Raw genomic sequence first — 23,066 nt, forward strand, 5'->3', positions numbered from 1 at the left:
ATAAATGAAAAATATATCGTAGCAAGAGGTTCCACTTTAATTTTCCTCTCTAGAGTATTTATACATAATACGTAACGCAAATGTCGGCAATCTTGCATTGTTCACAGGTCCAGGTTTTGTCATTGCATATTTTTTGGAGACTTTGCCGATACTTATACCAACAGTATATTCACATAATTTTCTTTGATCATTACTTAAATCAGAAATAACAGGTTTATCTACAAATTATTGAATTTCTGACTTAATTGTAGAAAAACTTATTATAGAGAGTCTATGTAAGGATTCTTCTAAAACAGATGAACAATTTACGCCTTTAAGCTTTCTTGGATCATTTTTTTTCCCATCAAATAGAGTAATTACTTGTCTAAACCGTAATTCATTTTGGTGGAGTTGACATCCTTCTAAATATAATTTTCTATTTATAGCTTTTCCAGCTGAGCAATTAAGCCAGTGTCAGCACCAATATTTGAACTTGTATTATCAAGAAACAAAGCTTCAAGAGTTTCCACGCTGTTAAATTCTATTAAAACTTCTTTAGTTAAATTTGCTTTAGTAACTCCAGTTCCATTCATAATTATTTTATGTGTCAAATACCTTCTTGCTTTTTTTTTCACTCTCTGTAGTAAATGTAAGATGTTGTTCATTTTCGATTCATGATATTTTTCACCTTCCAAATTGTAACCAATTTTGTGAACAAGCGTTTCTTAATCTTTTTTATTATCAACTCCAATAAATTTTAACTAAAAAATCTTTTTTTATGTTCGATGCCTTCAAAACTTCTTATTAAAAACTTTTTTTCTGTAATAGTATTAGCTCTATCAGTGACTGTTACTATGTTATAGTCAATGAGTAATCCTTTAGCTAAACTAGCAGTAGTATTGTTACTAATTCCATCACATATGGCTGCTTTTGCAAAGTTAGGCAAGGGTTTGTAATTGTATGATATTGGTATTTCTCCATAAAACTCTGGATCATGGCTTTTTTCAACATTTTCACTACCATCATCACAAACATTGTTATTAGATGATAGATTATCACACTTAACAAAAATGAAATAGATATAAAAATAGTTAAATTAAAAAAATTACTTCACTATAAATTCTCCTGACCTAATACGGATTGTAAACCCACATAAAGTACCACTAGAGGATGAGTACTTAAGTACTGGTACAAACCACTCTAATACATAAGAATAAGAAGATGCTTCTTTTAAAATATTTAAAAATTACTTAAAAAAAACGCAAAAGCAAAACAAAAAAATTAGTATAAAAATAAAATGAAAAAATGATAATGAATTTAATTACTTATATTCATACCGACCTCTAAATTTGATTTTTCAAGACATTCACCACAAAATTTTAGTTTTTCAATGTTCCATTTATTTGGTTTCTCATTATGTTTAGTTTTTCTTTTTAATCAACTTTGCCAATTTGAAATGACCCTTTTTCACCCTTTTTAGCTCTTTGGTCTTTTAAGTACTCCCTTTCATTCACTGGTACCTATATTTTAAAAAAAAAAACTATCCATTTTTGGTAATCATCAAGTAAATTTTAATATAATCTAAAACTCAAGTTGTGAAATACCTTTCTTTCTTCATCACAAATGCATAAAACGTTTTTTCTTGCAGTCTTTAACATCATATCTAAACATTCTGCAAAAATATTATATTAAGTTTTAAATATTATTTACATGTAAGAACAAAGTATGCAAAAAATTGTCTCAAAGTAAGTTAAGGTGAGAAATAATTTCAAACTTGAGGAATAAGTTTTTACAATACCTGTTATTACATTTAGCCACAGGCAGTTCACATTTACACGCAGATAAATCAAACAATGAATCAAAATTCTTTTCCAAATAAGCAATACTGGATTAGTTCCCTTTTGATTTTTTGTTTTCAACATACAAAGCTCTTTTTGAAAGTGTCTCAAGTTTTTACCTTATGTTTCTCTCATCTATCAATGGCAGTTTAGGGTTCACTTTTCCCCATAACTCAACAAGTTTGATGCTAATTTATGAAACGATTCGTTGATCATTTATTTTTTTTGAAAATGAAGTGTCTATTAAACTTGTAGCTAAACTGTGCAACTTGTTTAAATATGGGAAGGTCAGTTATACGTAGATAATATAGTAGTCTTGCGAGCCAAGAACTTGTGTGACGAGTTCTATTCTTAAGTAACTTAGCAATTTTTCCCAATTTAAATATTATTTATTTAAAATACATATTTAGTTGCATAGTAGAAAATATCAACAGAATATTGATATATATTTTTTCTATTTCAGTTAAGTTTATATATTTTATGCTTTTAAAAATACTGATTGACAAAAGAATAGTTTTAAAATTATTATCAATAAATATGGCAATTGTTACGAAATTTAATTAATAACTCAATATAAAAACGCTAAATATATAATTTATAAAAAATAATGGTATTGATTAATTGTTATCAGTTGAATCTATTAAAAATAGTTTATTACAGCACTTGTGAGTTTCTTTTTGACGTTTTAATTATATATATATATATATATATATATATATATATATATATATATATATATATATATATATATATATATATATATATATATATATATATATATATGAAGGGTGCATATGGAGAACCGGTGATGCCACAATTTTTTTCGTTTTCAGAAAGCGAAAAAAAAAGTTTGAAGATTTATATAACAATCAATGCTTAGTTTCATAATTTCTTTTTAGGTTTTGATATCAATGTAATCTGTTACTTCGTATTTAAGAACAATAGAAGCTTATTGGAAATCCTGAATTCGGTGTCCTCTTATGACATCACTGGTTTTCCCTTTGTAAATATTGATTTCAATTTTATTGTCAAAATAACGTTCTACATGTTGCTTTTTACAGTTTAAAAAGTACAGCTGCAGAGTTAAGTCTCCACACGTTTCAATCTGAACCATACACATGTTTATGGAGTGGGACAAAGGAACCATAGAACTCCCATCCCCATGATAATGATATCATTCTTCCACTTTGATATAATTTCTTACTTTTTCTGTAATATTGTTTAAAAGATATTTACTAAATTTTTATTTCAATTATTTTGTTAATCCTTTGAGATCTGGCAGTTAGAGAAAAAACTCATAGTATTTGAGATGTGTAAAGAAATCGTTCATTTCAAAAAAATAATATTTTGGTTGATAACAATTTGTGTAATACACATTAAGTATTCAAAATAATTACCTTTTCTTTGTCTATCATAACCTGTTGATATAATTTAAACTTCATTCCTGTTCAGAAACTTCTGACACTGATTCATCATCATCCAACTGACCTTTTTAAGGGGTTTTTTTAAAAAACTGCTGGGCCTCAAGCCTGCAAATTGCTTTGAGAACCTAAAGATCAACTTACTTGGCACTGCTGAAAGGCAGTCTTTCAGTATACTAGAATGTGAAGGCTTTGGTATTAAGCCGTTCCTCTTTCCAACTGTTTTTGAAACAACAGCTCTTTTAAAACTCCATTCCAATTCTCTCTGCATTTTAGCATATGAAGAAAATCCTGGAAAAAAATGATCTCACTGATTGGACGGGCTTAAATTATACACAAGGCTTTGTATAATGGTTTGATATGTTCTGAAAAATTTAGGAACATGTTCAGCTCCATCTTTACAACTTGAAACGGTGAAGGTATCTTGCGACAAGAGCAGAATTCTTCTTATCTTTGCTCGAAAGCTCTGGTATCTCTTCTTAAACCTTCTAGTATCTCTGCTCGAACCTTCTGGTTTACTGAAGCCATGTCACGATCACACACCATGTAACTGTTGCCCCTTATTAGAAAAGATAATTTGATATTTTTGAAGCGCTTCTTATTTACTTTATGAAAATGTGAAAACGAATAATAGTCCAATTTTTATTTTGTCCTGCTCATGGATTCCAAAACTCCAAATGTGATACATCTTTTGGAAGAATGGGATCAAAATAGTGCTGCAGCATACTAGCTACTCTGTCTGCTCCTTTCTTACCATACGTTTTATCATAGAAAAAAAGGTGCACACTGTGTGATACTAAAATGTGTATATTAAACGTGTTCATAGAGAGTTGTCCAAAATAATATATATCATTGATAGAAGTATTAGGACAGTTCATGTTCTAAGCAAACTCAAATGTAAGAACTGCATGATCAGTTTTTAACAAGGTATTATGTTGTGCTGCTGCCTTTCTGACATAAAACACTGCTGCTTTGCTCAATTGAAGCACTTTTTCTTGCTGATTTTTAATGAACTGATCTGCAGAAGTGTTTTTGTTTTCAATTATAACAGTGAGCTTGCCACATGATGAGCAAGTATCCTTACGACTATAACCAAAGTTGATATTAAATTTTTCTGTAAATATTTTCCTAGAAAAAAAGAACTTAAAGGGCAGAAATCATAATAAATGACAATCAAAATAAATAGCCATCAAATATTATTTTTGAATAATCAAACATTATTAAAGTACCGGTAGCTTTCGCTACAAATTTTATATTGTGGGAAGCGCTCCTTAAACATTTCGTGCATCTTTGATAAATTAAGTTCCTCTGTCAGGTAAAGCTTCTATAATCATGGAAAGCATAATGACTTTGAAGTTCTCTAAAAGATTTAATATGATCAATAATGCTATTCAAAAGGTGTTCAGAAAAAGCAAGAGGAGGGTTTGTGTATTTTCCTTGCAGGCTCACTGTAGGAATTCCTAAAAAAAAGCAATTTCGCAAGCAACATAATCAAATATTAAACTGTCCAAGAATGTTAGCTGTGAAATTATAAAAAGAATAATTTATTTTGTAAATTTTGAGAGAGAATTGTTTAAATTACATTTATACATTGTTATATAAACTTTTTAATTATTTATTTGAATCATTATTAAGTAAATAATATTTTATATATGCTTGTATACTCACCAATCTTAGAAAGAGACTTTTTAATTCTTTCAACTCTTGCTTTTCAAATGCCAAATATTGATGAAAAAGCATTAATACAAACTGGAATCCTTACAGAACTGATTTCTCTTACCATTTTGATACAATAAGAGAATGAGTGATAATGTAGAAATGGCGTTTCTTCTACTCTTCGAGGTCTTCTTCGTTTTATACTAAAAACCTCAATCATCGAAGCAAGAAAGGTGACTTTGTGATCTTTACTTTGAATTTTGTTAAACTCTGTTAGTAAAAACTCCCTTTCTTCCGCTATCTTTATTTGAAAACATTTTTAAAGCTTGCAGTAGCATGGAAGGCCTATTACATATAATGATAATTGTTCATTTCTCTCGTTTTCCCTCCTTCGACCAAGTTTTTGTCTTTTTTTTTGAATTTCTGTAATATTAGGAAATTTACATTTACCCACCATTTTAAGAAACAATAAAGTATAACGTTATCCTAAAAATATCTTGATTGGCTTTATAAAGAACAGCGCTCTTTTACAGCTTGAAAGATATAGACATTACCGGTTTACCCCATGTGGTACCTTTTTTCATGTATAAATTTAGGGGTGACTTAATTTTTTTCAACAACTTATTTGATAATGATGCAGCAACATACTTACTGTATAGTAGGGTAAATAACTCGAAAAATCTGAAAATGTGACATCATTGGTTTTCCGCTTGTACTCATCATATATATATATATATATATATATATATATATATATATATATATATATATATATATATATATATATATATATATATATATATATATATATATATATATATATATATATATATATATATATATATATATATATATATATATATATATATATACCCAGCAAACACACAACGTTGAAACAACGTTGAAATAGCGTTGATCTATGTTGATCAAAGTTATTTCAACGTTGTTTCAACGTTGTGTGCTTGCTGGGTATATATTACTTCCAGTCTCCTTCCGATACAACATTAATATATATATTTAAATTGAATTAGAAGTAGACTAGAAAGTGGTTCCAGAATATAGAAAGGTGTGAAAATGTTAATTTTCCAAATGCAATAACTGAGAAAAAGAGACATGATTACTAAAGAGTTATATTACACAGAATCCACAAAAAAGAGTACAAGATTATGTTTTTCATATGATTTTTGTAATGCTGGTGCGTTTTTTAACATGCCTGAATTAATGTCTGGATTGTCTTCTACAATTCTTTTTGTTATATCTCTCGGACAGCCACAATAGAGGGAAAATTAATAAAAAAATATTAGGTCAAGAAAACCATTGTTTCATTCGAACGCAGCGTTAGCAGACACCTAGCTAACAATTAAAGTTCAAGAAACGTTATCCTAACGTTCGTTTAGGTTCGTTTAATGTTTGCTGCAAACATTACGTGAAACAACTTTTGTGAACTCCAAATTACAGTTCTTTAATGTTCGCATCAAACGTTTAATTAACAGATAGCGAACGTTGTAATGACGCTCACTGCAAACGTTATTTTGATAGATCTTGAACGTTCATATATATATATATATATATATATATGTATATATGTATATATCAATTTACTAAATTGAATATTTAGTTTTAGAATAGGTTTAAATGGAGTTAACTAAAAACTTAAATGCAATCTTCACTTTTATAAAACTACTGGTTAACATACAACTTAACCAAAGATGTACATGCAATGCTTTTTTAATCAGCTGAATTACATATCAAGCTTATTTGAAAGACTTTGAATTATTTATTACATTTCGAGGATAATGGACACAACTGGCTGAACTGTATACAATTTAAAAATATACGTAATACAAAATAACACTTCTTGCAGTGAAAAATTTCATGTATTATCTGTGCATATATATATATACATATAACAATAACAATCCAGGAAATTTTAGGTTTTCTTAAACTAATAAAGTAAAAACTCATGCACAAACATCATAACATGTGTCCTCCTCAAGGCCGGCTCAAGGGTATATGGCGCCTGTGGCCATTTTTGAATTGGCGCCGTCCCCCCTTCCCTCCGTATAAAAAAAATCGTAGTATGGACATTCGTGGCGAACTTTCAATATTTATTTACAATTTAACCTTTCTTGCTTTTACAATAGCAAACGATTTAATCATATCTTCTAAGTCCAATTCTTTTGCAATTGCTTGTTCTATTGATAAAATTGCCAGACCATCCATTCTATCCTGTGTCACTGTTGAGCAAATATACGTTTTGATTAACTTCATCTTGGAAAAGCTTCTCTCTGCTGTTGCAACAGATACAGTTAGAGTTAAAAGTATTCTGAGAGAGACAAATAAGATTCCCAAAGCTGCATTCAAATTGTTGGAACAAATAAAGTCTAAAACGTTTCTTGGAGAGTAGTTTCCTTTATAATGATTTCTCAAATATTTCATCTCTTCAAACAAGCCAGTTCCAGAAACATCTTTCAACTCATTGCAAGATAATAATTTTTCTAAATCCATGCATCTTTTTAGTATATCATCTTCAGTAATGTGCTTGGCATTTAAACTGTAAAGAAAGTTGAACTGATTATTATGCTGTATAAGCATTTCAAACAGATCCTGCAAAGATCAGTCAAATTTAATATATGATGAATTGTTAAATGTTTGATTTTCTTACCTGAATGTTTTGAATACTTTTGGAATTAATGGATGGTACTGACACGACTTCTAAGTAAGTTTTTAAATACTTCTCCATACTTCCCTCATACTTTGACAGGGAAACATCTTTTTCTTGTTTTCTTTTTAGGTTTTGAGCTCCTGATAAATTTTTCTTTGCAAACATGATGGCTGTTTTCATATCCTCTTTTGAAACATTTTTTTGTTCACTTAAATTTGTAAAGAGTAAAAAATGTAACATGCATTGAATTGAGTTAACTTCACGAGCAAAAACATGTTCAATGTGGATTATACCAGTAGTACTGTATAAACTGGTTTTTTAGAGTTCCCACAATTATGGAAAATTTTCTTTAAAAAATTTTTTTAAAATTAAAATCTTAATCTAAAAACTATTTTATTTTTAATTTATATTTATTTTCAATTTTTTTTGTTTTTGAATTTTAAATTTTCTTTTTTTTTGGCGTCCCCTTTGAAGCGGCGCCTGTGGCCAAGTGGTGCTTGGCCACGCTGTTGCGCCGGCCCTGGTCTTCCTAGTGCTGCTCTTACTTTCTGTACACAATTTAGCATGGAATGCACCAAACTTTTACAAATGTTTTGAATTTCTGTGTCTTCAGTCCAAATCTGAAGGATAGTGCTTGTAATCTTAGTTTTAGTTGTGCAGTCATGTTTTCACTGTCTTTTTTTACAATTGCTCAGAGATTCTCAATTAGATTAAGATATAGGGAGTTGTCAGGGCATGTAAGTGTTTTAATAATATTTTTTACCATGAATTTCTTGACTTTTTTGGATGTTTGGCATGTGGCTAAATCCTGCTTAAATATTCCGTTTTCATTCGGAAACACTTTTAACATCTCTGTAAATAAAGGTGTTTGCAGAAACTCAATGTAAGTGTCAGAGTTCATCATTACCAGTAACTGGGTTGAATCTTCCTGGTCCAAATGCAGAGAAACAACTCCAAAACATCTTTTCTGGATGCGTGGCATATTGTACAATGTGTCCTGGTCGTATAGGCTCACCATCAGAACGACGAACAAGCTGTGACTGCTGGCTTTGAACTTCAAAATGTGATTCATCCGAAAAAAAAACTTGCAATCAATAAATAAGCAAGTTAGCTGTTACCAAGTCTCTTCAATTTAACATTTTTATTTTTTAAAAATAGTATGATTATATAAATATAATAAATGAAATAGCTGTAAATTTGATTAATAAATTTTGTCTTACCCTTCTCCGCTGTTCTTTAATCCACCTTTTGAACTCATTTGCCCACAAGAGACGCTTCTTCTTCATGACATCTGTAAGTAATGGCTTTTTAGAAGGTTTTCTGACAGACCTGCTAACAGCTATCAACCTCCTCCACCAATATTCGAGCTGACATGGATATCATGCGTTGCTAAATCATTCGTTAGTTGATCACTTGACTTTTTTGGATTTTTGATACTCCCCAGCATCAGATATCGGTCATCTCTTTCTGAAGTCTTTCGTTTTCGACCATATTTTCCTTGTCTTAATGGTGATAAGCTGCCTGTTGTAATGTAATACTTCTTAACCCGGCTAACTGTTGATTGGTTTACTGAACATAACGTGGCTATCTCCTGTTGAGATTTATCAGAATATTAAAGTAAAGTTAATATTTTAGATATTTTCTAGGTGTAGCATTAATCTTTGTTTATTTACTTTTTTTAAATTTATTTATCCTTCTAATCACAATTAAATTATAGAAAACAAAGAATAAAAAAAGAAAAAGAAAAAAACATTTGTTGCAATTAATTTGCACAATACTGTATATATATATATATATATATATATATATATATATATATATATATATATATATATATATATATATATATATATAATATATCTACATTTTACATTATTATTACATAGGTAATCATTTACGAACAAAGAATGACATAATATCATTTGTAATGTTAATGCTATTTTACTAATTGCCCTAATATTTGGTGCAGTGGGACAAACTTTTTGGTACATTCTTGCTCTCAGACTCCAATCACTTCTTTATATTTGCAAATCAATCTCATTTGATGTAAACAGGAATATACTTATGCTTATTTGCCTAAAAGTGTCATATCATGTGCCTAAAAGTGTCATATATGCAACATTTTAACAATATATCATCGCCTTTGATTTGCAAACATATAGTTTTTGATTTGTGTTCTTCTTAAAATACCAAGTTGAATTTGTTTGGTTTGAGTTAATTCATGTTGAACACCATGTACATCATCTTCACCATTGTCCTCAAAATTAATGTCATCTATAAATTTTAATCCTAAGGAAATGCAAAGGTTTTCCGGTAAAGTACAAGTAAAAAATATTTTGCACCAAGTTGTAGGGGTGTACTGAAGTGTTCCACCACTTTTGTGCAAACACCTCTAGTGGTTTTTGAGACCTCCAATGGCTTGCTCCACATCAATACGTACATGATGGTGAACTTTATTAAAATATATTTCCTCTGGTTTAGTTGGTTGATTAAATGATGTAATCATGACTGGTGACAACCCATATCCTGAGTCTGCAAAAAGAAAACCTGCATTTGGATTATATTCTATTGCCTATTTTAATGCAGAATTAGAAAAGGTAAAGACATCATGGCACGATCAAGGATACTTTGCAACATCTCTAAACTTTCTATCCGCATCAATGACAACATGAGAGTTCAAAGTAGGATATCCTTTTCTAAAAAAAAGAAGTTAAAAATCTTTAAAATGTTAAAATATTTAAATATCCTGAGAGCAGCAAAAACCTTTTTGAGAAGCATTCACATCATGTTAAAATTACTGCTCACCTTGGCCTGCTCACCTTAGCCGAAACAAAAGATTGTTTTTTTACATGATCTTCATAAACTATATGACCTTATACAATAATATTGTTTAAAGTTTAGCACTTATCTTAAATAACTAGATGTTTTCAAACTTTCAAGAACAAATATATGTTATTTAAAATGTTAAAAAAAACTTTGATTTTTGTAATAAAGATGTTGCACTGTGTGAAATTGAAGTATTGCATCATAAATTAAATATTTTTTTTTACATATTATTAACATGAAGCGCTTTATAATAACTTAATAATGTGAAGTAAAATACAGCATAAAAAAGCATTTGCACCTAAAAAAAAGAAAATAGTAAAAAGTTGTTTTTTTTATAAAGAATAATAGAACAGAAATATTTTTTTTAACCTTGTATGCATTATATGCAAACATACATAGAATAAATCTGTGAAACAAAAGCTTTTTTAAGTTTCTCATGTTAACTATGCCTGTGTAAGTAGGCCAAGCAGTGTACACCTTAAACTTTTTGACTCATGGCTTAAAGCAATATTATCAAAATGACCAGGTATCAAATCAAAATGATCAGGCATCAAATCAAATTGATCAGGTATCAAATCAAAATGATCAGTTATGAAATTAAAATGATGAGTTTACCAGCAAATATATGCTGGCTCATCAGCCATAGTAACTCCTTTGATTTGTACCAAAGTAATGATAGTGCTGAATAAAATATTTGCAAAACTGGCAAAGTATGCTACTGCAGCTTGACTGGCTCACATAAGAGGTGTCACCTAAACTTACATGAAACAGCATGTAAACGAAATATGCATATTGACTATTACATTTTAACTAAACAAAGCAAGTCAGTTATCTAAGAGAAAAGTGAACTTTGAGAAGTTGAAACTTTAATCAGTTGAAACTTTAATTTAAGAATAGTAGAAAGGTGCAGTATAAAAATTTATCTTTTGACATAATCTATTATGCTAAGTTGAAAAAATTAGGGTTTGTTTGATTTTTGCTATAAAATAATGAAGCATCATATTTACATATAATGAAAAAAGAAATTTAATTTATTTCTTAACAATTATTAAACTGAAAAAGGGTTAAAGTTATTTTTAAGTAAGCAAACATAATTAGTCTAAAACCTTTTCCCTAAGTTTTCCCTAAGTAAAAAATCTTTCCAGGTTATCCTGAAAGTTTTACTTGTACGTATTAAAGGATATCATTTATACTAACAAGCTAAAAGTTTTAAAACAACAGTTATATCTTGAAAATTCATTGTCATCTGTCTTGACAAGCAATTCTTTAAAAAAACATAAATTATCGTACAAAATTGGAAAAAAAAAATTTACTGTAAACAACGTTTTCCAGGTTTTTCCTGGGAATTTTGCTACCTCTAGGTTTGCTAGGCAATCCAGGTTGAATAAAAACCCTTTATAAAGTACCAACTCTAGACTGCACTCATAACAATCCATTAATAACCAACATATTTTACAATAAAGAATCATAAGATTTTAGCTAATCTTTTCGGCAAGAACTAATAATTCCTACAAATTACTGCTTGAAAACTGCCAGTTGATAAAAGCCTTATTTGATCTTGACCATGTGCAGCTAGAATAATTGGAATATCCATTTTGACTAAATTTTTATAAAGCTGTTAAAACAACAATATGAATTACGATCTTAATACTTAATAAGACATGTACCATTTAAAAAAAAATTGTGAAGAGGAACATATATTTAATTATAAAAATATAATATCTTTATAAGACGTTATATTGTTGTACAGGGACTGTTGCAGCTATAATCCTGTACAGGGACTTATAATATAATCCCAGATAATATAACATCTAATAAAGATGTTATAACATCTTTATATATATATACATACATATATATATATATATATATATATATATATATATATATATATATATATATATATATATATATATATATATATATATATCTGGCGCGGATCCAGGAATTTGTAACTGTGTGGCCAAATATTACTTTCACGGTTGAAATTTTGATAAAAGATCGATATTTTAATGTTTTTTCGAAGCATTTATTGATTGAATAAAACGTCGATAACGTGATGTTAATAATGTGACAGTATATCATCTAATATATGATGCTATATCATTATGAATAATATACATAAAGCTTAATAAAAAAATAAAAAAGTTTGGCGTAACTTTAAAATCACTAAATAATGCCGTTCTCATTATTTAGTGATTTTAAAGTTACGCCAAAGTTAAGGCAGCCCACAGTTAACTAAACTTTTCTTGCGTAAATTGAGCTGAGCAAGTTTTTAAAAAGTTTGGTGAACCCATTTCAGTTTGGTGAATACCGATAGTTTAGGGCTGAACTTACGCAAAAACTTACGAAAGTATTTTTGAAAGGCAACTGCGCAAGTTTGGTGAATAAGACTTTTACAGTTTTGAACTTATGCTAAGCTTGCGCTAAAAACTTACGCTAAAAAAAGTTTAATGAATATAAATCCAGAACTTTTACGAAACGTTCTTAGAATGTGCCCGAACGTTTCCAACGTTCATCGAACGTGCTCGAACGTTTTGTGTTAGCTGGGTACCTATTATACATTTTTAAAGGTAGATTTCATAAAAACTCTTTCCACCTCTCTGTTTTCCATGTTGAAATTTATCATCGAAGAAAAATATAGTTTCTAAATTCGATTAGTTTCTAAGAAATCTGTAAAGTATGTGATTGTGATAGCCTAGCAATATGACCTTTAAGAAAATAATTCAAGATTCTTTTCACTATCCCAACACATATCAAATGAATTTAATTAAGGCAGAATCCAAAAAAACATTTAATACCAGTAGCTATAAGAGGAAAATTATATTTCTAATGTTCCTTATACAACTGGCAACCAAAATCGTAATCTGTTAGTTTGCAAAATTCTTGTTCTTCATGAAATACAATCCTTCCTTCCCAAAAAACTTTGATAAAGCACCATTCACAAGAATAATAACCAATATGAGCAACAGACTCTTTTAAAAACAATTTTGCCGGGGCATCACGGAGAAAAGCTCTAACTTTAACAGTGTGTACAACTGATTTCATTGTCAGACCGGAAAACTTTAAATCGCACAATTTTTGTCATTCTTCCCCAGCGGGAATTAGAGTTAAAGCATGAACGTGTAAGAGATGGACGTGCAACTTATTATTGTAATTTAAACTTTTAGAATTAATTTAAACGTTTATAGCATTTGTTTAATAAGACTGTTCAGGATAAAGTAACTACTTCACTTATTGACAAATTTCTAAACAAATTACATTAATATAAAGAAAATTAGATGGTGACACGAATAGATTTTACTATTTTTTCAGAATGACCATTTGTAAATTTGGGAACTTTTTTCGTGTAAACAAAGTCCGTCAATGAAAAAATAGATCTGTAAAGATAATTTTTAAGTGACTAAAAAAGCACAGCGTAATATTAAAAAGCTTCAATAAATTTTTTTTTCAAGATTTGGTTTCAATCAATTCCTTGATCCTTCATTCACCGGCCTTAATTTTATTTATGTATTTTTTCCAATATATGCCGCCATTTTTCTCTTCGAAAACTCTTTAAGCTCCATAAATATATTCCACTGTGAATTGTTTTTTAATAGGATTATTTTCTAATGGGTTTTTTTATAATTCATTTGATAATGCAAAGCCTTTTAAAGAGTAATTCAAATTTATAATTATCTTGCAAAATACGGTCAAATGTTTCATGTTTTCACTTTTCATATTTCATATATTATTTAATTTATCATAAAAAGCACATTATTACCCATTAGTTTTTGTCATTTAGTTAACGTATAGCTAGTAAATCATTATGTTAATATTAAATACTTAGTTACTCTTGCGGTTTTCTTTAAAACTGTGAAAAGTTCTTTAAAACTATGACATACAATTTTTTCTTTATTTTATTTAAATAATTATATATATATATATATATATATATATATATATATATATATATATATATATATATATATATATATATATATATATATATATATATATATATATATATTCACTATATATATATGGGCAATACCACACAAGTGACGGTCGTAACATTTGATGCTTTTTTAGCTATTAAAAATTAACCAAGAATGGTATTTATATGAAAATTTCCAGAAATGTTAAATACTATTGTATAATTTTGTATGCAAAAGTTAAATCATTCAAGTGTTCAACTTATTTGAAAAATCAACTAAACGTAGCGTGACGGTCGTAACGCTTACTTTTTGACAAATCTAAACAATTAAACTTTGTCAATCTTTATGCAGCCATCTACACAGTGAAAAAAAAAAAGTCCTTTGTTGTGTTCTTTAACTACACATTGAAGTTACTATATGGTGAACTTCATAGTTTTTGCTTGAAGTTTTCCGAGAATTTTATTAAGCTCTATGTCGTGACGGTCGTAACTGTGACGATCTTAACGAAAATACCAAAAATGAAAAACAAGAAATAACACAATAAATGACATAATAAAAGATGAATGATTATAAAAACCAATAAAATTATGTTAAAAAATATGAATTTTATAATATTATCAATGTTATCCATAATGTTTCTTCAATACTAGGATCGTTTTATTTGAAGTAGGCAGCAAATGCTTAATGCTATTTATGCTCCCTGTTTTTTTTTGTTTTATTCACTCTATTTAATACAACTCAATATCTAGGAGTATGTACTTTCATATGCCTCGCAAACGTTTTGATGAGCCGGAAATCCAATACAGGAAAAAAGTACCTTAGAATTGTAAATTTTTTTTACTAATATATAAATTTTAAAATTGTTCCGCAACCCCATTACAAAATATTAGAGAATTTAGAAATCAAAAACTTTCCATTTTTTATTTGCCAGAAATGCATTTTGGTAATATTTGTAACGGCTTTCGCTTCTTCTATTTTATCAGCTATTAAGGCCCACCTTAGTTTAATAAGATCTGTGTTGATAAGTTTAACATAAGTTTTGCACTTATTTGATGCTAAGAGAAAGTCTTTAGCGTATAAAGATGACCACCCCACGAGATTTTACGCTTCCAAATAAATCGCTTTAATGACCCTCCTAATCAATCAACTGCTGCTCACTGTCAGAGCAAAAAAGCTCCATTCTATACTTTGAAAATGTCATTTCACAGAGCAATGTTGTATGAATTTGGCCATGTATCTACTTTTGAATTGAGTGCATGGACCATCACTCCATAATATAACTTTTTTTATATAATCAATGCAATAGAGGTCAAATGTTTCACTTAAATATGTAGTAGTGGCGCCTTTTGTTTTATCATTATCGTCGGATATTATTACAACTGATTTTGGCTCTAATTGGTAACGATAGATTACAACTGTAAACAAGGTAATAGTTTACTGCGACCAATAAGCAGCTTGAACAGCATCCTGATAACCACAGGTATAGTTTTGTGAATAATCAAAGTGTATCAAAATTTGGTATGGTTCGAGATCTTCTTTTTGACTGCAATTATTGCTCAGACTGGTGCTTTTTAGTGAGATGATGCTCAGTAAACTCTAGTAAAATGTCGCGGAAATAATTAAAAATACCTTATCATTTTTTTATGTTGACTGAGTACACAGCGATGATCTTCTTTAATCCACAAACTATAGGTGATTAAGGTACCTATGTCTCCTTTTTCGGACATAGAAACTTTCTATAGTTTACTATCATAGTTTAATTAGTTACACATAATTTCAAAAAAAAACTTTAACAAGTTTAGTAATAAGATGAATAAACAAACTGCATATTAAACAATAAAAAAAACTGATTTATATTTTAACTTGGTTTAAATGATGTAAACCGTTTGAAATGAATTAAATCGTTCGAGCTTAAATTTTTTTTTTTAAGTCAAGAAGCCATGATGGGAAAACAAACATATCGTGATGGTCTTAACCTACTTAGTAACATGTTGAAATGGTGATCTAAAGCACTTTAATGTTTTTTTTTTTGAAACGATGATAAAATATGTATGAGTATCTTTTCTTTTACCATGGTTGCAGTTTTAAAAAGTTTGATACGAAGTATAGAAAAACTTTTCTACTTTTTTTTTGTCACGGTCGTAACGTCTTGTTTTAGTTAATACTCTCTTTTTATAGACCTAGTCACAGTTCGTTTTTATAAAAAATGTTATGCATAATGTTTAATTTTGCCTTTTAGTCAAACTTAGAAGTAAAAGTTATTTAAAAAAACAGCACTGAAACTTTTTTTCAACGCTTTACAACATGACTATATATAAGCGTTAAAAAAAGCTCATATAAACCTTACAACTTTAAAAGTATGTCATAGAATGATAAAATGATCTTTTTAATAATTTTTTTTTCTTTAAAGTTTTCTTAAATAGTTGGAAAACAAATTTAATGAAGTTACTATAAGTCGCCGTGAAATTCTTTTTTTTTTTCCTCTTTTACGTGGAATTGCCTATAAATTGTGGACAAAATAATAGTAGTGTGATTAAAATTAACGAATTAATATTATTATCTTTAAACAGTTACTGAAAATGAAATTGTAATACTGGATTATTAATTAAATAGGTGTGAGATGATAAACTAATTAGTAGAAAATTTTAAACTTTTGCTTTTATTTATAATAATAGTATAAGTATAAAAAACAGGTTGGACATAATAATAGTAGTATTAATTTATATAATGTTATATTGCAAGTAATTTATTTTATTAACAAAAAAATGATATAAATTTAATTAAACAATAGTAAAAAATTAGTATTTAATCGCATGCCCCCGGTTTTTTATCACAGCTTTGCATCTATTCGACATTGAGTTAATTAAATTTTGACAACGTTCTAAAGAAATGTTGTTCCAAGCATTCTGGACAACTTGCCATTTTCTCCTGCTGATTTTTTGGTTTTTGACTATAAACTGCCTCTATTACATCCGTCCAAAGGTTTTCGATCGGATTGAGATCCGGTGACTGTGCAGGCCAATCCATAACTGCAACCCTATTCTCAATTAACCAACTTTTTACCTTGCGACTGGTATGATTTGGGTCGTTGTCCTGCATATAAACCCATCTTAGGGGCATATCTTCTTCTGCATAGGGCAACATGGTATTTTGTAATATTTGAAGGTATATGTCTTGGTCCATAACACCATCAATCTTATAGATTGGCCCTACGCCATGATAAGAAAAACAACCCCAAATATTTATTTTTGCTCCGCCATGTTTTACAGTTTTTATGGTGTATTGCGGTTTGTATGCAGAGTTAGGTGGCCTCCTTACATACATCCTGCGTCCACTTGACCCAAATAAAACAATTTTGTTTTCATCAGACCACAAAATATTACGCCATTTTGAAACAGGCCAATCTGCATGCGTTTTTGCAAAATGTAATCTTGCTACCACATGCCTTTTTTTCAAAAGGGGAACTTTTCTTGGGCTTCTGGCGACTAACTTACTTTGTACTAACCGCCTACGTACTGTTCTCGAAAAAACGCTTAAATTTAAATCTTCCTTAATATGGCGGGACTTTACAAAAGGATCGGCAACAGCAGCACGTATTATCAATCTGTCTTCATGTTCAGTTGTTTTTTGTTTTTGGCCCCTTGTTTCGCCTACATTTTTCCATTTTAGAGCATTTCTAATCATCATAGGAGAACAACTTAATGTCTCTTGAATAAATTTTCTATGTTTTTCCTTCTTGTTTTGATTTAATAATTAGTTGTCTCTTTTCTGCACTACAATGCTTTGCACGACCCATAATTCCTATTTATAAAATAAATTTATACGATTATTTTATATATTTCATTAAATTAACACTAAAATTAATCTTACCTTTAACTAGTCTTACTAAAACCAAATAAACAAAAAGCTAATATAAATAATTTGATAGGAAACAACACATGTGTTATTTTAATCTACAAATCTAGATATGTTCGTATATAAAATTCGGGACTTCCCTAAAGTAATTTTAACAGTGTTACCAACATTTTTTACTCCCATTTCATTATTCAGTGTTTGTATTACTGTTATGCCTAAATTTATTAACTTATATTTAAATTTACATAAAATTATTATCACAAACGATTGTTTTATTAGCCACTACTATTATTTTGTCCACAACTGTATATATATATATATATATATATATATATATATATATATATATATATATATATATATATATATATATATATATATATATATATATATATATATGTGGGGGAGAGTTGCCTTAATTGGAACACTTTAGGAAAAATTTATTCCTAAAGTGTTCCAATTAAGGCAACTCTCCCCCCCATATATATATATATATATATATATATATATATATTATATTTATTAACCAAAGATGGCTTAACTATGAAAACATTTATGAATTAAATAATATAGATATACAACCCTACTATGCTTTTATTAATGATTCGACTCTATTGATCGCACCCTTATTGGATATAAACTTTGATTTTTCAAGGCACCATTTTGTTCCAATAAAGGCAACTGGTCTCCTTCAATGGAACACATATATTCTTTAATTAGAACAGTTCTAATATTTGAATAAATTACAGCTATAAAACTCATGGCTCAAAGGAAAAATTAATTGATTAGCTTTTTAATAAAAGATATTTAAAAGATATAATAACAAATAAAAATTACAACAAATATTTAATCCTTTTTTCGCAATTCATAAGTCTTTTTTTCTTGCAGCTTCTGCACTTGGGATGGTAGTGGTGATATGTGGTGTGCTGTGGTGGCGATGGTGATTTTATTTGATGTGCTCAATTTCATTTGGTCCATGGTGATTGAGTCAAGTGCTACTTTGCTTTCCTGTGGTTTTTGCAATAGTTTGGCAGTTATTGGATTTAGTGTGAGCTTTTTTTTTGTAGATTTTTTAATTTGTTTGGAAGCTATTTGATTTAGTGTGTGCTTTTGATTTCTGGGTGTAATTTCTAGAGCACGTCTATATGGGGAGCTTGTAAGATCAGCCGCCTGAGTTATTCGTGATCTTCTTTTTTTGTTTTTTACTTCAAGTGAAACCACTGGCAAAAGAGACAAAGTTGAAACTGAAACATGACATTTTAATTTTTTTTCACTTGATTTATCTGTAGATAGTTTTGTCATCCCATCTATACTTTCAGATGACAGAAGATTGTTTGAAGGACCAACATCAGTAAATGAAGAGGCTGTAAAATCAGAATCAGTGAATAAATTTATGTCCAAAGGCCACAACCCACTAGCCTGAAATCCTTTCATAGCAATTCTCAATGATGCTGCCTGACTATATGCGTCACCAAATAATTCTGCAACTTGCCAAGTTGTTACTGGTTGTGATATATGTGACCGCATCAATTTTCGCATAGCTTCATCATAGTATGTACCAAGTGGTCCAAAGAACGCAATGTCTAATGGTTGCAGTCTGTGTGTAGTATGGGGAGGTAGTGATACCATACGCACTCCAGCATTTCGTGCTAGATATATTGCTGCCAAATTTTTTGAATGTGTAACATGACCATCAAGTATCAACAAAACTTTTAATTGTTTTGAAGGTTTAACAACTTTAATGAAATGATTCAGCCAATCTAAAAAACCTTCATTTGACATCCATCCTTTCTCTTGAGTACTAAATACAGTTCATGGAGGTGCACCATTTGTTATTTCTGGCTTCATTCTTTTGCGTTTATATATTAACATTGGTGGAACATAAAATCCTGCTGCAGATACACAAACTACAGCTGTTACTGAATTTCCTCGTTCACTACTAGTCATAATTCCAACTCGTTTTTTGCCCCTTGCACTAATAATTTTTATCTGACCATCTTGTACTGTTGATAAACTAGTTTCATCCATATTATAAAGTCTGTCTGGAGTTAACTTTTCTTCCATGTATAACTTTGAAAGTAAATTAAAGAAAGATTGCACTCGCTCTTTATAAAAACCTTGTGCACGTGCAATTGATGTTGATTCAGGCCCACGAAGCGACAGTTGTGGGTGCCTTTGCATAAATGCATAATACCACTTTTTTCCTGCCATTCGTGTTTGTTTGTTAAAATTATGTGTGATGTTGTTAGCTTCCGCAATATCAAATGCTAGACGACGAAGATCATCAATCCTTAATCCAAAGTACATCGATTCTAATAATAAACAGTGATCAGCTAGTTCTGTTTCAATTTCATTAGGTAAGGTGGTAAGTCGACCATGAAATTTCACATTTGCAACAACAACTTTGTTTTTTTCATTTATATGCCTTGACAAAGTTGCTTTTGGAATACAAAATTCATAAGCGGCTTCATTTAAGCTGAGTTCTCCTTGTTTTATTGCTTCAACAGCCTTTTTCAAGTTTTCTACTTTCCATTTTCCATATTTTCGTGGTGTTTGCATCTAAAGCAAATTACTATGAAGATACATAAGGAGAGTTTTATAATCTTATTACAGGCTTATTTTTTCATATATTTATTTGTTATTCATATATGATTAAGTTAATTATATACTCATTATATAATCATTATTTTTCATCATTTTTGTTTAGTTAATCATTAACTATATAAATCAAAATCTATATAAACTATATAAAGTTTGCAACTTTATATATTAACTTCTATATACAGTAAAAAACTTATGCTGGGTATATACTTTATGTTGTCTTACAAGTTTATCCGTTAAATAGAAATGTATAACTTTTGTAAAACTTTTACATTTTATTTTTTACTAAAAGATAAAAGAAAAATCATTTCATACTTTAAAGCAAGACTAAATACCAATTCCAAAAAAGCAACAAATGTCTAACAATAATACTATGTCTATAAAAGAAATTCGCTTTAAAAAATATAATACAGTCGGACTAATAAAACTTTCTGATAATTCGGACGTCAAGTAGCGTGTTATGAGATGACATCGTTTCAATTACGGCAACTTTTGAAGTTCCATTCTGGGCAACATAGGACCATGGTGTTGTAGCAAAATATTTACATACAAGTAACAACTTACGACATAAGCTCTTAATATCACATGGACTTGAAACCCTTAAAATTTAAAATTTTAAAAAAATTATCATCAAACTCAATATCGCTAAGCTTCTGTAATCGTTTAAATGCAACGATAAAATTAGATCGCAAAAATTTTTTTCTTTAAAAAAAAGTAATTTTATTCACATACGTGCAGTTTTTAAGTTTAAATACTAGAAGTTTCAAAAAATAAAGAAAATTATTTTCTTTACAAGAAAAAATATTCATGAAAGTAGAATAAGTTCCAGTTTCTAAATAAAGCTAAGTGTTCCAATTAAGGAGCTGTTCCAATTTCGGCAACTCTCCCCTATATATATATATATATATATATATATATATATATATATATATATATATATATATATATATATATATATATATATATATATATATATATATATATATATATATATATATATATATATATATATATATATATATATCAGGGATTGCCGGTTACAGTATACGGTATACTAACTTTACGGTATACTTTACGTTATTCTTGGTATACTAAAAGTTAGATTACAGACTAGTATACCTGTTTATTTTTATTTGTGAAATATTTTTGGACTTTCTTGATAATTATATTTTCTCAATGAATTAAATTACTGGATCATATCTATTATTTGACTAATCATGATTAAAGTGTTTTGTTTTTTTTATTCAATTTTTGTTTCTTAGATTTACTTAATAAAAACAATAATTTGTTAAGTTGTTATATTTTTATACCAGGCTGTTTGTGCTGCTCTTCACCCTTTTAAGGTTTAAGATTGTTTATATTACAGATTTCTCTAATCTGAAATAATTAGTAATAAAAGTAATAAAAAAAAAAACAATAAGTAAAAAGTTTTGTATACCAACGGTATACTAACGGTATACTATACGGTAGACTGTACACTAAATTTTTAGTATACCGTATACTGGCGATCCCTAATATATATATATATATATATATATATATATATATATATATATATATATATATATATATATATATATATATATATATATATATATATATATGTATATATGTATATACAGTGAGTCGAAAAATTGTTCGTCCACTAACTGAACTTGTTTTTATTTTCTAGTTGTTTTCGCTTAGAAGTATAGTTGAAAACTTTGATTGATACGGCTGGACAGTACATCAGGTAGGGGAGAGGGGGCAGCTTGAACGGGGGCAGCTTTGAAAAAATGCATTTTTGAAGCGTTTTTGTATTTAAACTTAATAAAAGTAAATATTTCGTGAAGATAATATTTACCCTCCCAGCTGTCACCTGTTTTTCCTGGGATTTCGCTTAAACAGGACAAAGTATTTGATTAATTTATTTTTGAGGAAAAATAATAAATATTTCAATGTAAAGTTGTAAGATTTTCCTGACCACGTTTCTTACTTGTCTCACAAGTAAGAAACGTGGTCAGAAAAATTTTAATGTTATTTATAAGAGAAAATAATTTTGTTTAATATTATTTATAAGTTAGAATAATTCATAACATTTACTATTAGGCAGAGAATATCAATAATTGAGATAATTTTGTTTGAAAAAATCATTATTTATTATTTAAAACGCTGTTGGGGTAGTTTTGAATAAAACGAATGGGGCACCTTTAAATCGTTTAAACTTTTCGCACTGTTTTGCTTGATTATTACGGCCTGAATTTTAATTGTCTAATATTAAAAATGGTTCGAAATCATAAAAAAAAGAGTGACAGAAGTCATAGAGGAA

At 28.8% G+C, this 23,066-nt stretch overlaps 3 pseudogenes across 1 annotated transcript; all 3 read right to left on the reverse strand.

Moving 5' to 3' along the window:
* Nucleotides 1–225: 225 nt before the first annotated feature.
* On the reverse strand, nt 226–2,937 carry LOC149882648 (uncharacterized; annotated as a pseudogene).
* A 318-nt stretch (nt 2,938–3,255) lies between these two features.
* On the reverse strand, nt 3,256–5,351 carry LOC149882649 (uncharacterized; annotated as a pseudogene).
* Nucleotides 5,352–19,145: 13,794 nt separating this feature from the next.
* LOC149882650 (uncharacterized) lies at nt 19,146–21,351 on the reverse strand (annotated as a pseudogene). Its single transcript, XR_016456076.1, has 2 exons — nt 21,074–21,351; nt 19,146–20,716 (listed from the first exon to the last, which is right to left on the reverse strand). The product of XR_016456076.1 is annotated as an uncharacterized LOC149882650 (transcript).
* Nucleotides 21,352–23,066: the final 1,715 nt, after the last annotated feature.

The sequence above is a fragment of the Hydra viridissima genome, unplaced genomic scaffold (assembly GCF_058129835.1).
Source record: "Hydra viridissima isolate aposymbiotic clone 2 unplaced genomic scaffold, HvirCarnegie_v1 scaffold_10, whole genome shotgun sequence".
Classification (NCBI taxonomy): Eukaryota; Metazoa; Cnidaria; class Hydrozoa; order Anthoathecata; family Hydridae; genus Hydra; species Hydra viridissima.